General features: G+C 40.0%; 1 protein-coding gene across 1 annotated transcript in view; it reads left to right on the top strand.

Annotated features, from left to right (window-relative positions):
• Nucleotides 1–13,402, top strand: part of usta (uronyl 2-sulfotransferase a) — a 50,163-nt gene that overhangs the window by 14,221 nt on the left and 22,540 nt on the right. The window lies entirely within an intron of this gene.

Here is a 13,402-nt window from a genome sequence, read left to right as displayed (position 1 = left end):
CTGCATCGTTCCTTCATTAGCCTAATGTCCTATACTTTTTGTCTTCCTTTATCCCTCCTCTCCTTCTTTATCTCAATCTCTTCTTTTTCTTGTCATCTCCCAGACCAGAGTCATAACGAGTGGGACTGATTCCTGCTTGTATATTTATAGGCAGAGCTAAAAGCAACATGACACATTGATTACAGGCCATTGCAGACTGTCTGAGTTTGTGAACTGTGACTTGCCGCATATGGACAAAAATGATCATGAGTGACCACAAATGCAGCATGACTAATGCATAAGCAGTGATGTTGAGTGGTTTGGTACTGACGTCTCTTGAATGTCATTGACATATTGAGGTTTCAAATGTAGCTTGGATCCAGCTCGTACTTAACCAATAAATTGAAAACTGGGTGTGGTTGCGGCCTAGTTTTTAATTCTGTCATTTATTTTGTCCTTCTGCTCCCATACGATCTCTTTATTCAGTACAACGTTCATTTTTCACACCTTCATTTCACAAAAAGGTGTCAAAACTGGATTAATGCATGCCAGTCACAGACCAAGAATGAAAGCTCACCATTCAAAGGCAGACTGACCGTGACTGAGAGTTAATCCTCATAGCTGTGCTCAAATGACAATAAGATGGCCGTCAAATGGTGTTTATGAATGAAAGCTAGTTCTATCCTGCGGCGGCTCTCTCTGTGAGCTAGTGTTTGGTCTGGATTTGAAGCCGTGCCCACGTTTCCGAGAGGCCAGTCAAGGGTGAGAGAGTCTCCCTCACCTTTACACCGTGGAGCTCTACCAGCCCTGTATTAGCATGAATCAACAGCAATGGCGTGTGAATGCTGTGTGTGTGTGTGTGTGTGTGTTTTTGCCTCTGCCTTTGGTTGCATGTGTACAGTAACTATATATGTGTGTGAGGGTGGGAGAGAGCATGTGGCTCAGCCGGGTGCCTGTAGGGAGAGTATAGTACAGGGTCTCAGTGTGCTGCCTCTAACCAAGAGGTGATATATTATGTAACCCTGCCCTAAAACAGCAGAGGCAAAGGGAGATTTAGCACCTTCATCCCTGCCTCTGCCCCTGATGACAGAAACAGAGAAGAAGTACACTTGGCACTCTGCTGGTAGTGTGAGGAAATCCACTTTATGAAGAAAATTAGGTTCCTAATGACTCATAATAGGTGTATATGTCTTCAATGCTTCTGCTCTAGAGCTTGTGGTTTGGGTTCGGTTTCCACAGAAGTGCTCGAAAATAAAAGTGCAGGAGTGGGGAAAAATGAAAATGACCAAAGTGTTGTCATGCTCAGAAGCTCACTGTGCATGTGTTGTGTCGAAACAAACATGCTGGCATATAAGTATTTGCTCATTAGTGCCAGTATAAGCTTACTGAATAGCCTCTTTATCATTACAACATAGATTAAATATGTTATGGCAGCTTAAGGGCATATCGTTTGAATAGCATTTTATATTTGTCTTTTTACACTAATTACAAATTGGTTATTAGAAAAGGTCCAACCAGCTCGCCCTTCGTCAAGCCCCGCCCCCCCTCTGCCACTCCATCAACCTTGTCAGAGCTCCAAGGAGCTTAAGCTATCATTAACTGCACCCCCTCAATTGATATATTATCGAACTTTTGGAAAGGCCAAAAAAGCAAGTTCAGATAGAAGCAGACAGATGGGTCTACAATTGCGTTTGAAGGATAAATCCAGGATGTCAAAATCTTTCAGCAGCAAAAACACATACATATGTATACATAGTACTACTTGAAATTTGTATTTGATTTATTCTCGCAGATTTAAAATCCTTTGACTCGCCAACCCCTGATTTACTTTATAGTTGTGATTCAAAAGTTTCATTTGTTAGGCCCAACACAACTCGATGGCTCAAAAACAAATATGGAAGAGTTGATTCCTGCTCACTTAGGAAGCCTGATGTGATGTCTGTGCTTGGTTCCTTATTATAGACTTTGTGTCAAACAGCTACATAACTTGTTCCAGCAGGTTGCTGCTTTTCCACTGTCACTAGTTTTCCTCTGTCACTACATGTATGCACCGTGGGCATGAACCGACCTACAAGTTCTAATTTAACTAGACATACTACCATTACATCCGCAATCAAGTCACTTCAAATCTTACGGTTCTAAAAGCAAAGCTGGTCCATTCCCTCTAATCTTGTACTTGTTTTATGTATTTGGGTGTGATTTATTATTGTTGCAGTGGTTTACAGTGCAGACTATGGTTCACTTTCATATTGTGCAGATAACTGTGATTCATGATGATGCTGGATTGGATTTTAAAATGCCCTGATTGTAACTGCAGTATGCAGTCTGTTTCAAAGGCTTCATCTATAAATACTTTCCTGTTCTTGGAAGTGAGAGCTGCCATCTGTTGTTTATTGCTTTGTGTTTGCTCTCTGCACTCTTTCTGGCCACTGTGGTCCAGCGAACTGCCAAAACGCCTGTCACTGCATTATCACCAAACTGTTCAAACATTGCAACTCCGTTTTCATTGTTCAATTCAGTTAAATAAAACATTTTTATTTCCATATTAAAAAAAAGTTTGGTTTAGTCGATGCTTTGTAGATGTAGTGTAGATCGTTAACATGTTTTCATTATGCAAGCATGATTCTTGATACCTCAATTGCTACTCAAAAAGTGTGCTAAGGTGCTCAATTTCACTGGAGCAGATCACCGTCATCAACATGTGCTCAACACATGGCAAATGCACTTTATTTGGCACCTGATGTGGCTAGGAAAAAAAATAAATGTGTCAGGAACTAAGTGTGTTTGTGTGTGCTTGTGTGTGTGCGTGTGTGTGTGTCAGGAGGAACTATGGTTATGTCATGGGGTACAAGGTGGTCTGCTGCAGACGCACATCCTGTGGCTTCTGGTAACGGGTACTGTAAAATGTCCTTGAACACTTACACACACACACGCACACACACACCCCTCTTCAGTCTTTCACATGTACAGATGCTCCTTTTTCGTTGTTTTTCCCCATCTCTCACACACACACTAATTCAACTTCAACGTTCAAACAACACATGCTCACACCTCACCCTTACATTCATGTTTTTCACAGTGCCTTCCAAATTACACACACATATGGACACATCCTGAAAGGACTGAGCACAAAACAAGGGAGTGGCAGCGTCCCCGTACAGCGGCAGTTTAACCTGGCACTGAACAATATGGAGCCTGACAGCAGTTTCCGTCAAATGAGTTATTTATGTAAGAGATGATGCTGGCTCGGAGGCCAGGGCTCTGCCACCATCCAATGTGTAATTAGTAAGAGGTTTCTCCGGTTCTACATGTGAAAAAGCACACACAACAGATACACGCAAAGTAGCGAGAGCGTGCCTGCGACTACAGATATTTTATATGCTTCTCTGGGCATTATGATTTATTGTAGAAACACACATACAAAGCGTGAGCACACTGGGAACTTTATTGCACTGATGTGTATGGAATAGGAGAGGGAGAGTCATAGTTTGGCAGAGTTTAATTCTTCCAAACAGGTAATTAGGTCAGATAAATATTACCCAAATATGATTATAATCATGATGAATTAGGGGGATTGAAGTAAAGAAATATCTCAATGAAATAAATCAGCTATTGAACATTTGTGGAAATCACCCTGGCATTTAGTCATGATGTAAATTTGACTTGTGTTGGACTTACTCCCTGTCTAATTTCCTGTCGGCAGTGAGTAGAAACATTTCTGACTCTAGCAGCTGACTGTACAGTGGTCCTGTGAGCTCAACGTATTGCACATTAAGAAATGCAAAAATGACACAACACAAGCAAGTTAAGAAACATCATCAACAATTTAACTATACATGCACAACATTTAGAAAAACACCTTAACCAACTTGTCGACACACAAGAACATCAGTTTGACGACACATATGCAGCAGTTAGAAAAAGTGCTGCAAATATAAGCTCACAACACAGTGGAAACTGTTCCAACGGGACACTTAAAAAGTGATGCGCACGGCTGGGACACTTGTTGCCTTTGTTTGTAGCTTATGAAGTTATTGGGTCTGCCATCCTTCATTGTAATAGCATTATTGAGCAATGATAATAAGAAGAAAAATGGTTAACTGCAGATTCCTGCAAAAATGTCTGAGTTATGCGTTATGAGTTATATAATGTTATATAATGTTAAAAAAAAAGGCCCCAAAAACAAAAAATTCAGGTAATTTTTCAACACCACTGACAGACGAGCCGTCCTCATTAAACCACCATCAACAGACGTCAACAAAAACCCCTGCACTTCTAAGTAGGTGCATCACTTTTAATTGTCCCATGGAAACAGTTGTATTGTGAGCTTTTTGTTTGAGCAGTTTTTTCTAAAAGCTTGAGGCACTCCAAAAGTACATGAGGCATCAAATTGGTTAAGATGTTTCTTCATTCACTTGTTTTGTGCCTATTTGCATGTGCTTTCTTAATTTGCTTTGAATACTGACTCCATTCCATTGCTACAAATAGGTTGGTGTTTATTGTGGAGAACATTTTCCTACTTTGTTTTATGTTTTTTTTTCTGTCTAGTTTTTGCACTGTTGTACATCTATTTCTACTGTCATAGAGGCTGTGTTTTACTTTATTTGACCAACTAGTATTTACTATTTCCACAGTGAATAGGACTTCTGTGAATTGTTGCCCAAGTGATGATGATGATGTTTTTCGGTTATATAGACTGTGGCTTTAAGATGTTTTCAGTGAATGGATTAGTTTTTTTGCTATTGGTTTTAAAAAAAAGGGTGTGATTATTGCATTGGAACATGTTGCATTGTTTTTCTTGATAAAAGAAAAACATTTAAAATATATTTTACGATGAATTTGTTGAAGTAACTCTGGCTTATTACATTTTTTGTTAATTCTAATATCTATTAATAACATACGCTGGACTAAAATAGATATTAGCATCAAATTCATCCATTGCATTTGTTATGTCTTTTTAATTTAAAGCAAGTGATAGTGACAGACCTTTATGAGTTGAAATAATATACCATATGTCTGGAATGGATCATCCCTGTGCTGAAATCACACCTCTGTGGGTCAAACAGAACAGTGTAACAGTCCTATAAAGGTCTATTGTTGGGGCCCATGAGAAAAGTAGCACAATTCAGTGGACCATAGTCACACATTGTTTGGAGCTCTCGCTTTTTTTCTCCTAGGAAATAATTTATGACATGATCTCAGTTTTGACAAGGCTCTCCAGAAAGCTATTACAACTTTTGGCCTATCTTTCACAAACCTTTATTTTTCTCTTTAAGGGCCTCTCTCTCCTCCACCTCTTTTCTGTCCCTCACTTCAGTGTGAGATTTACCACCACATAGGGTCTCTTTATGCGGTCTGTTTGTTCTGAATGGCCAAGCTGCAGCGGTGCTTGCTGGTGAGCAAAGTCTGATAAGGGCTGCTGCTGCTGCTGCTGACAGACAGACAGATAGACAGACAGAAAGAGATTAAATGTCAGATTTGAGACATGAGTCATCAAAATAAATAGCTATTCTGTTTGTGAATGTTTGACTCCCTCATGGTTGACATGTACACACATGGACACGCACATTGTTCTGATTAAAGTTGTGTCATAACTCATAACAATATACAGAGGAATGCATGCATCTTCTGTCATCGTCCATATGACAAGGGTCTTTCTCACAGCTGGTGGAGCCTCTGGGCCAGCATTTCCTGTCAGGAAGCAATAAACTTCCGTCACAGTATACCAGTTATTAATAACAGCCAATAATCATTCTTTTGTGTTTTGTATGAGTTCCTAACTTTCATTAACCTTCACAAATATTCACATTAATCACTATACAGAGCAACACTAGTTGGTTGTTATTTTTGAATACATATTTTTTCAGTCCGTTGCGTGGGTGCCAGTGAAGGTACTGTATACACAGCACTGTTTCTGGGTCTGTGTGTGTGCATGAACCTGTGCTTCCTGGTTGAATCATTATGTTTTTTCTCTGTTAAAGCCATTTCAGGCCAATGTGGAAGCCATAGCTGCCAGATAGTGCAATTCATCTTCTTATGCTGACCTTCGCAGAAGACTCAGAAACTGATTTGATAACAATTTGTTCCTGTTTCCCTCTTGCTGTCTCTCATTATTCCCCTCTTTATTCCTCACCGCTGACTTTCTTTCGTTTCATTTCGTTTCATTTCGTTTCATTTCGTTTCATTTCCTACAGCAGCTGCTTTTCTTGAAACTTCTGTCACATGACAAACCAAGAGGAATTCTGGTACTCTGTAGTAACTCACTAGCTCTTATTGATCCAACCTTCATATGGTACTTTTTGTCTTCCCTCTTCCCTCCATTGCCCCCATTCTTCCTCCTTCCATCCATAACTTTATCCACATCTTCAAACGGGGACTCACAGGGAAGGGGTTAGCAGATGATTGACATTGCACACCACACACCACAGTGTTGACATGTGTAAATCTTTTTTTTTTTGCTTCTTTTGATTTAGAGTATGAGAAACCACAAGAGGACAGAGGAGATAACTGGTTAAAGGAATAGTTTGACATTTAAGAAATTGCACTTTTGGGCTTTCATACCAAGCGTTTGTTGTTTATATGCTAAATATGTCTAGCAGCAGATTAACTTAGTTTAGCATAAAGACAGGAAACGCGATGGAACAGCTAAAGTCAGCATACCAGAACCTCTACATCTAATAAATCTGAAGAAATGTCAGGAAGATCGTGTGTAACTTTGGACAGAGCCAGGCTGTTTGCCCCGGTTTCGAGTCTGTATGCTAAGCTAAACTCCTAATCTCCTCCATCCTATTTAGCATACAGACATTCACTATTTAGTGGCCTCATTCCAGCTCTTTCCAGATGTGATTGTTTTTTTATGACTATGCGTTTCATATGTGTGTCCTTGTCTGTGGGGTTAAAGCGTGCTGCTCCTTGCAACTGTGATAGAGCACATTGCAGGTCATCCAGATTCCAGGCTTTCTCAGTAGCTATACGCACATCCAAGCATGAAATCTAAAGCGAGCAGATAGCTTACAGCGCTCAGTGTAAAATCACACACAGTGGAGCAGGTTTAAGACTCTTCTTTCGCATTCGTGTGGAACAGTTAAACATATAAAGCTATGATTCTTGGCATGTAACAAAAGGAGTTGCTAACCCTTTTATTGTTAATGGCCGCTGTTTAGTTTTTTTCACAGTAGGCAGAAAAAGAACCCTTCATGGCTAACAGCATAAAAGGCCAACAAAGATACAAAATACATTTTAAGATGTGGTTCACCAACAGTCTAAAGATATCTGAATTGGTGATGATTGTGCAGCGAGACATGAGTGCGCACCCAGCTCTTTTGTGTTTTTCCATATTTATCTATAGCATGCCTCATTTATGACTCAGCAGCATCACCACTGAATCCTAAAACAAGGGTGTAGATTGTTTACAGTTCACGCAACCGGCTGTTTTCTTTTTTGACATTGTCATGATGAATGAAGGTGTAAAAACACATTAGAATCCTTTTAGTCTTTCCATTTCCTCTATCATTTTTCTCTCCAATGGTTACCAGATAGATCTAAAAAGAGAGAGTTTTGGGGGGTTGTTCCACTTCAGCTGTTGAAAAAGGTGACCTTTCATATCAGATAGTTGTGGCATTTTACAAGAAAGTGATATTGTTGGTCAGCACTAGGTTCTGTATAGACGGGGATAAAGTGATAAACAAGCTTGTGTTGCCAAAAAAGAGAAGATAGATTCTTTAAAAAAAAAAAATGATTTGGCTTGGTTGAGGCCCAGGGCCAAATGAGCTGTATTGTAAACAAACAATTAAAGCAGGGTGTTTTTCTGGCTTCTCTCACTCAGTCGGAACCTTCTGTCCCAGTTGCAGCCAAGCCAATGTGGTGGTACATTTACAGACTATTACAGTTAAAGCTCCCAGTTAAGATACTGTGTTAAACAGTGGTATAAACCACAAAATAATATTTTTTGATATTAAGTTTTTAATCTATCTTTAATTTATACACTAAGATATAATTCTATTAAGTTAAAATTACCATCATGTTTATACTCCTTACCATTAACACTCAATTTCTTATCCATAAAAAGACTTGATGACAGACCCAAATTTGTGTATACATGGAAAGAGAACATCTTGCAACAAACTACTTAAACTACCCTGCTCCAACGGATATAGTTGTTCATTATTGAATATTCTTTATCGATCTATCCATTTGACTTCTTTTGTTGGCGTGGGTGAGAAAAATCACTTGTCTGTCAAAACGGCCACCGGCAGGCTCTTTATCCATAAGGAAAGCCTGGCAAGACAGCTGGTGTCATGTCCACATATCCACCAGCTGAGACGAGATACATAAAAACTGCACAAGCACTCCAGTGCTCTCTGAAGGGGAAGTGAATTGTCCAGAATTATCTGACAGAGCATGCGGTTTACTGGAAGTCCCTGGCATCATCACATCCTGTTATTAACGGTACTTTCTGATTCTGGCCTATGATTCTTTCTTATTCATGCAGAAGTATAGTCATCATACCTTATGTTATGTAGAAATCAGTTTCGAGAAAAAGGCAAATTCACAAAAGTCCTAAGAGTAGTATTTTACTCACCTAAAATTAAATTGATTATACTGCAAAATCACCCCGTAACATGCACCTGTAGATTGGTCTCATTGCTGTACTGTGAAAAGTATTTCCAAAAGTGATGGAAATCCTTGATGCTTTAACTTTATATTCCGGAATCCTGCCTTTGGGTTTAAACCAGGTGATTCTCTTCTACTCCACATGTGGCTACTTTGCAAGCTCCCTCACTTGATTTGATTCGCTTTGCTTTGCTGCTTTGGCCTCATTCAACGACTGCTTCTTCAAAGTTAGACACATCAAATCACTCAGCTGGGGTCTCGTAGATCAGTTTACTTTGTCAAGTGTGAAATCTATGTACGGTAGTTTGAGTTCAAAGTGTGTTACTCCCAACTTTTTGAAATGCACTGTTGGTTAAACACATAACTGATCAACCGTTATCTTACAAAACATGCAATAGTTGATTCAAAATGAGTTCATCGCTTCAAATGTGTCAGTAATGAATGCTATGGGTTGTCGTAGGGCATCTCTTTTTAATACATAACAATACAAGCATTGAGATGGATGATTTTCTCATGGATTATATGAGTCACTCCTGTTTCCTCTTTGCTTAATATTGGAAACGATAAAGCTTTTTTTCTTTTTTTTCTTCTTCCACTAAGTACGTCTTATATTTATGGCTTATGGGCTGCACAGCCACCAGAGTCAACACCGCCTTGCTGGGTCATCAGTTCAGCGGTACGTCCCTGTCATACAGTATACACGGTGGCAACCACTGGTGTCCACAAATGACATGCTGACTGTCATCCTGAAGTCTCCCAACCCCTGCAAATTTAAATGCACATGTGTCCTCCTACTCCCTTTTCAGTAACCAAAATTTTAGGGGAGCAATCGGTCCACAAATTAGTCTCCCTTCCAGGTTTTGGTCTTTGGGCACCTGCAATAACATAGCAACGGCACAACCTTTCTATTTATATCAAAAAGCTGTCTGACCATTGTTGATTCTCTAGGGACTGAGGGGTGATGTGGAGCAGGGCGTAGTGGGTGGAGACCCTGACCCGAAGCTTAACTTCCTTCTGTAATTAGGGAAGATGGGTCTTGCTACGGGTCTTAAGAGGGCCACTCCCTCACTCCAAATCAAAGGGTTGGGTGACCACACACACATTTAACAGACAAACACACACAGAAAAAGCTTGTATGTAATCCGTACACGCTGACTTTGTTTGCATATGCTCTCTATTATGGCACAAATGTTTTGTAAGGACCGTACCCATAGACATGTGTCTAATTTAACTGGGTGCGTTTCACACAGCTGGATCAGGCAGCAGTTATGTAAGCTTGACTGCCGTGCAGACTGTCATGTGATCTATCTGTCTATCCATCTGAACTCTTTGACACTTTTTTACTCTCTCTACTCTGTTTGTGCTGAAACAGAGTCCATAGGGAGTTGAAGCAAGCACACACCTTCATTCTTACATTTACGTCTGCAGAAAACACTAAAACTACAGCAGGATGCGGTTATGGAGAGAGTTTAGTCTTCACAGTTTTTGGAACCTGTAATCTGGTTTCACATACACACTGCGTTCCAGTGCAGCAGCTCTGTAGCCTTCCATTTTTGCTTTGAGTCATGTCCCACAGTGGAGCGAGGGCCCCTTGACTTTACACTGCGCCGATCCTCTTGGCTGTATTCTCAACAGCCATTCCTGAGTGGTTTTCCGCTCCCACCTCAGCCTATTCTGGGATGTGCTCTTTCTGCTCCAAGGTCTCCTTAGCTAGGTTGCCAATTTCGTGAAGCAAAAGAAATGGCCTATGCTCTAAATACATGTTTATCAAATTCCCAAACTTGCTGTAGCATTCCTGAAGCAGGCCAACACTGAAGGGGAAATTCCAGAGTCTGAAGGAATTGTTACGGGATGATGCCCGATGAGTTATTCCCGTACGAAAGTAGAGATCTCTATTCACCGTACAGTTCCTTGGTTTGAAATGAACTGTCGATTCAATATTGATAAAATGAAATTCTTACGGACCAAAGCTATGTTTTCTCCATGCCAAAGAATATGTATCCTGTGACAGTATTACGCTAAAAAAAAACACATTTTCACCTTTTTCAACATTAGCTTTCTTTCTGCTTTCAATTCTTCTCTGCCTGGTTCCTGACCTTAGAGTTGATTTCCACATCTCAGGAACTTTTTAGCGATAACTAATTGTGGAAAAACAAGCAAGCTAATCAGAGCTTTGTAGGCGAGTCAAATTTTCACTGAAAATAAATAACTCTTTTGTGTTGGGTGCTAGAGTTTCATTGGATGCTTTCACTTATGCAAATACAGGGTTCATAGGTAGTGTGCACATACAGGATTAAGGATAGAGATGTTTGATAGTGGCATGCTGTTGTGTGAGGAGAGTTTTAGTTGTCCTAAAATATGTGGGAAAAATAGTGAGCGATTGGTTCCCGTCAGCAGATTAACAACAATTAGATCCAGAAAATACCATGTATGGAAATAATCAGCTTTATAGAGTTTCAAATTGTGTTCTGCCATATAAATCACATTGCTTAATATTTCCGCTTGTGCAGTACTACTTGCATGTGTTGTTCAGAAAATCAAAATAACTGGTTGATATTTGGAGATGTCTTCCTGTGAAGATCATATGCTTTTATTTATTTGCAGTTCTTGTTAATTTAGTGAAGACAGACCCTTTGAAAAGCTATTGTGGGATTGGAAGTAACACTCACTTACTAAATGTTGTGGTCCTTTGACGGCACAGATTGTCAATTAAAAAAACAGTCTGTGCTTTGTATTCTTTAGAAGTTTTAGATGTTTTCTGTTTTTTAGACTTTTCTAGGTAATATATACAAACTTTTTTAGAATTTGCTGATTAAAACCTTTTATGCACTACTCATTTATGTTGTTCATCTCTTAATATTGATTTGATAATGTTACTCGGAAATGGTTATGCAGCTGCTCTTAGCCAGAGGCCAGTACATGGATCTTGTGACTCAGTAATCCAATTAACCATTTAGCTACAGGTCCATGCATACCTACACTCCGTTTAGTTTCTCCTTTAATCACTTATACACACACACACACACACACACACACACACACACACACACACACACACACACACACACACACACACACACACACACACACTGCAACAAACATGTGGATGTTCAAAGATGACACTGACCTTTGTTTAATTTGGGAATTCTCCCTTCAAGTGAGCCCTTTGCCCACTGCTACTTAGCTATTTCTCCACTTGACCTTTCATAATCCGTGTATTCGCGTCAGCTTGAGGCTCGGGGCGGCATGTCAAGTTTCTTCTCGTAACATTTATCGGGTTTTTTATCTGTGTTCACAAAAAACGTACGGTATCTCCTCATTACATGCTCACAGTGTCTCTCAGTGGCTGCCATCCAATCTGCCCCATGTGGACTTTCTTGCTTATTAAACTGCGTCAGTTGCTCTGGCCATCTAATAATGACACAGGTTTACATTGCCTCGCTTTTTCGTTACAATTGACAAGCACAAGACAAACAAAGAACTACATTAGTAAGGTGTTTTAGTAGGATGTTGGGCTACCACAATCTGCCAGAACAGTTTCAGTGCTCCTTGGTGTAGATTTTAGAAATATTTTACAAGAAGTCTATTGGTGAGATTGAGCACCAATCTTCCAAAAGAAATGCCCTCTTTTGGTGTTTTAATGAAGATGGAGGGCCTGTCCTATCGGACATGTCGATGCAAAAATGTCCTGTACGTACAAGGACGGATTATAAGACAACGGGACATGCTAAAGAATTGTTCACAGTTGTTTAACAAGAATCTTAACCCTGGAGATTTGTTGCCAATTAAAACTATTTTCCTCATCCAGGGATGAATAGAGGCTTAATCCTCTTCCAAATCCACAATGTCACGCCTCTTTACCAGTTATATATGCAAGACTTTTTCTTGTCCAGACCAGTTCAGTAATACACCCATGCATATGTTGTCCATGATGGGTGACAGAACAGAGATGTATGCATCACTAAATCTTTGCCCTGCCATGACCTCCAATGCTTCGGAGAAGAGCTGCAAACCTTCCTCAGCATTCCTCAGGGAAACTGTGTTAAGTCTTCGCCATATGCAAAGATAGATGGAGTCTAAAAAAAACCCTGAAGGTGAAAAAAGTGCAGCTGTGTCAGTATTCATACATCCAGCTCCTGATGAATTCATGAGTCACAGCACACATTGAAAGTCAAGCAGATTCTACATGAACTGCAGTTTGTGTTATTGTAACAGAGCCAAACAGAAGCAGATCTCAGTGTGAGGCTAATTATTCAAAGCGTACACACCACTATCTTAAGTATAAACAGTACTTACAAAGTCATGCAATACACTTCCAGCATACAACAGCATAACAAAAGTGTGTGCCAAAATGAATCATTTCTTGATATTTTCATCTGTATGTTGGATGACATTTCCCAGACACAAGGATAGATTGTTCTCCTATGTAATATTTCTTCTCTTTATAGCTTTACACTCCCCCGACATTCTCCAATTTGTCATACTCCCTTTCTCCTGGGCGAGCCACCTGAATGTTGTAAATGTGATGGGAAGCGATGTGTCTTTATGGGTCCAAATGGACCAAAGAAAAGGCCGCTCTCTGAAGCCCGGGTCTGGATTTGGAGCGGGGGCAGAAAAGCAGGCACATAGCCTAAGCGTGGGGAGCCTTCAATGAGCCCCATTGTTCCCTCATAAAACAGTTTCACAGTGTTCAATATACTGTATGAAGACGTTGTAACTCTCTTTGGACGTTCTCACTCCTAATGAAGAAGAGTTATGCTGTTTTATGTGGGTGACTGTGGCAGAGGATGACAGAGTTCTTGTTGTGTTG

The sequence above is a fragment of the Anoplopoma fimbria genome, chromosome 18 (genome assembly GCF_027596085.1).
Source record: "Anoplopoma fimbria isolate UVic2021 breed Golden Eagle Sablefish chromosome 18, Afim_UVic_2022, whole genome shotgun sequence".
Classification (NCBI taxonomy): domain Eukaryota; kingdom Metazoa; phylum Chordata; class Actinopteri; order Perciformes; family Anoplopomatidae; genus Anoplopoma; species Anoplopoma fimbria.
This window is presented reverse-complemented; position numbering and strand designations above follow the sequence as displayed.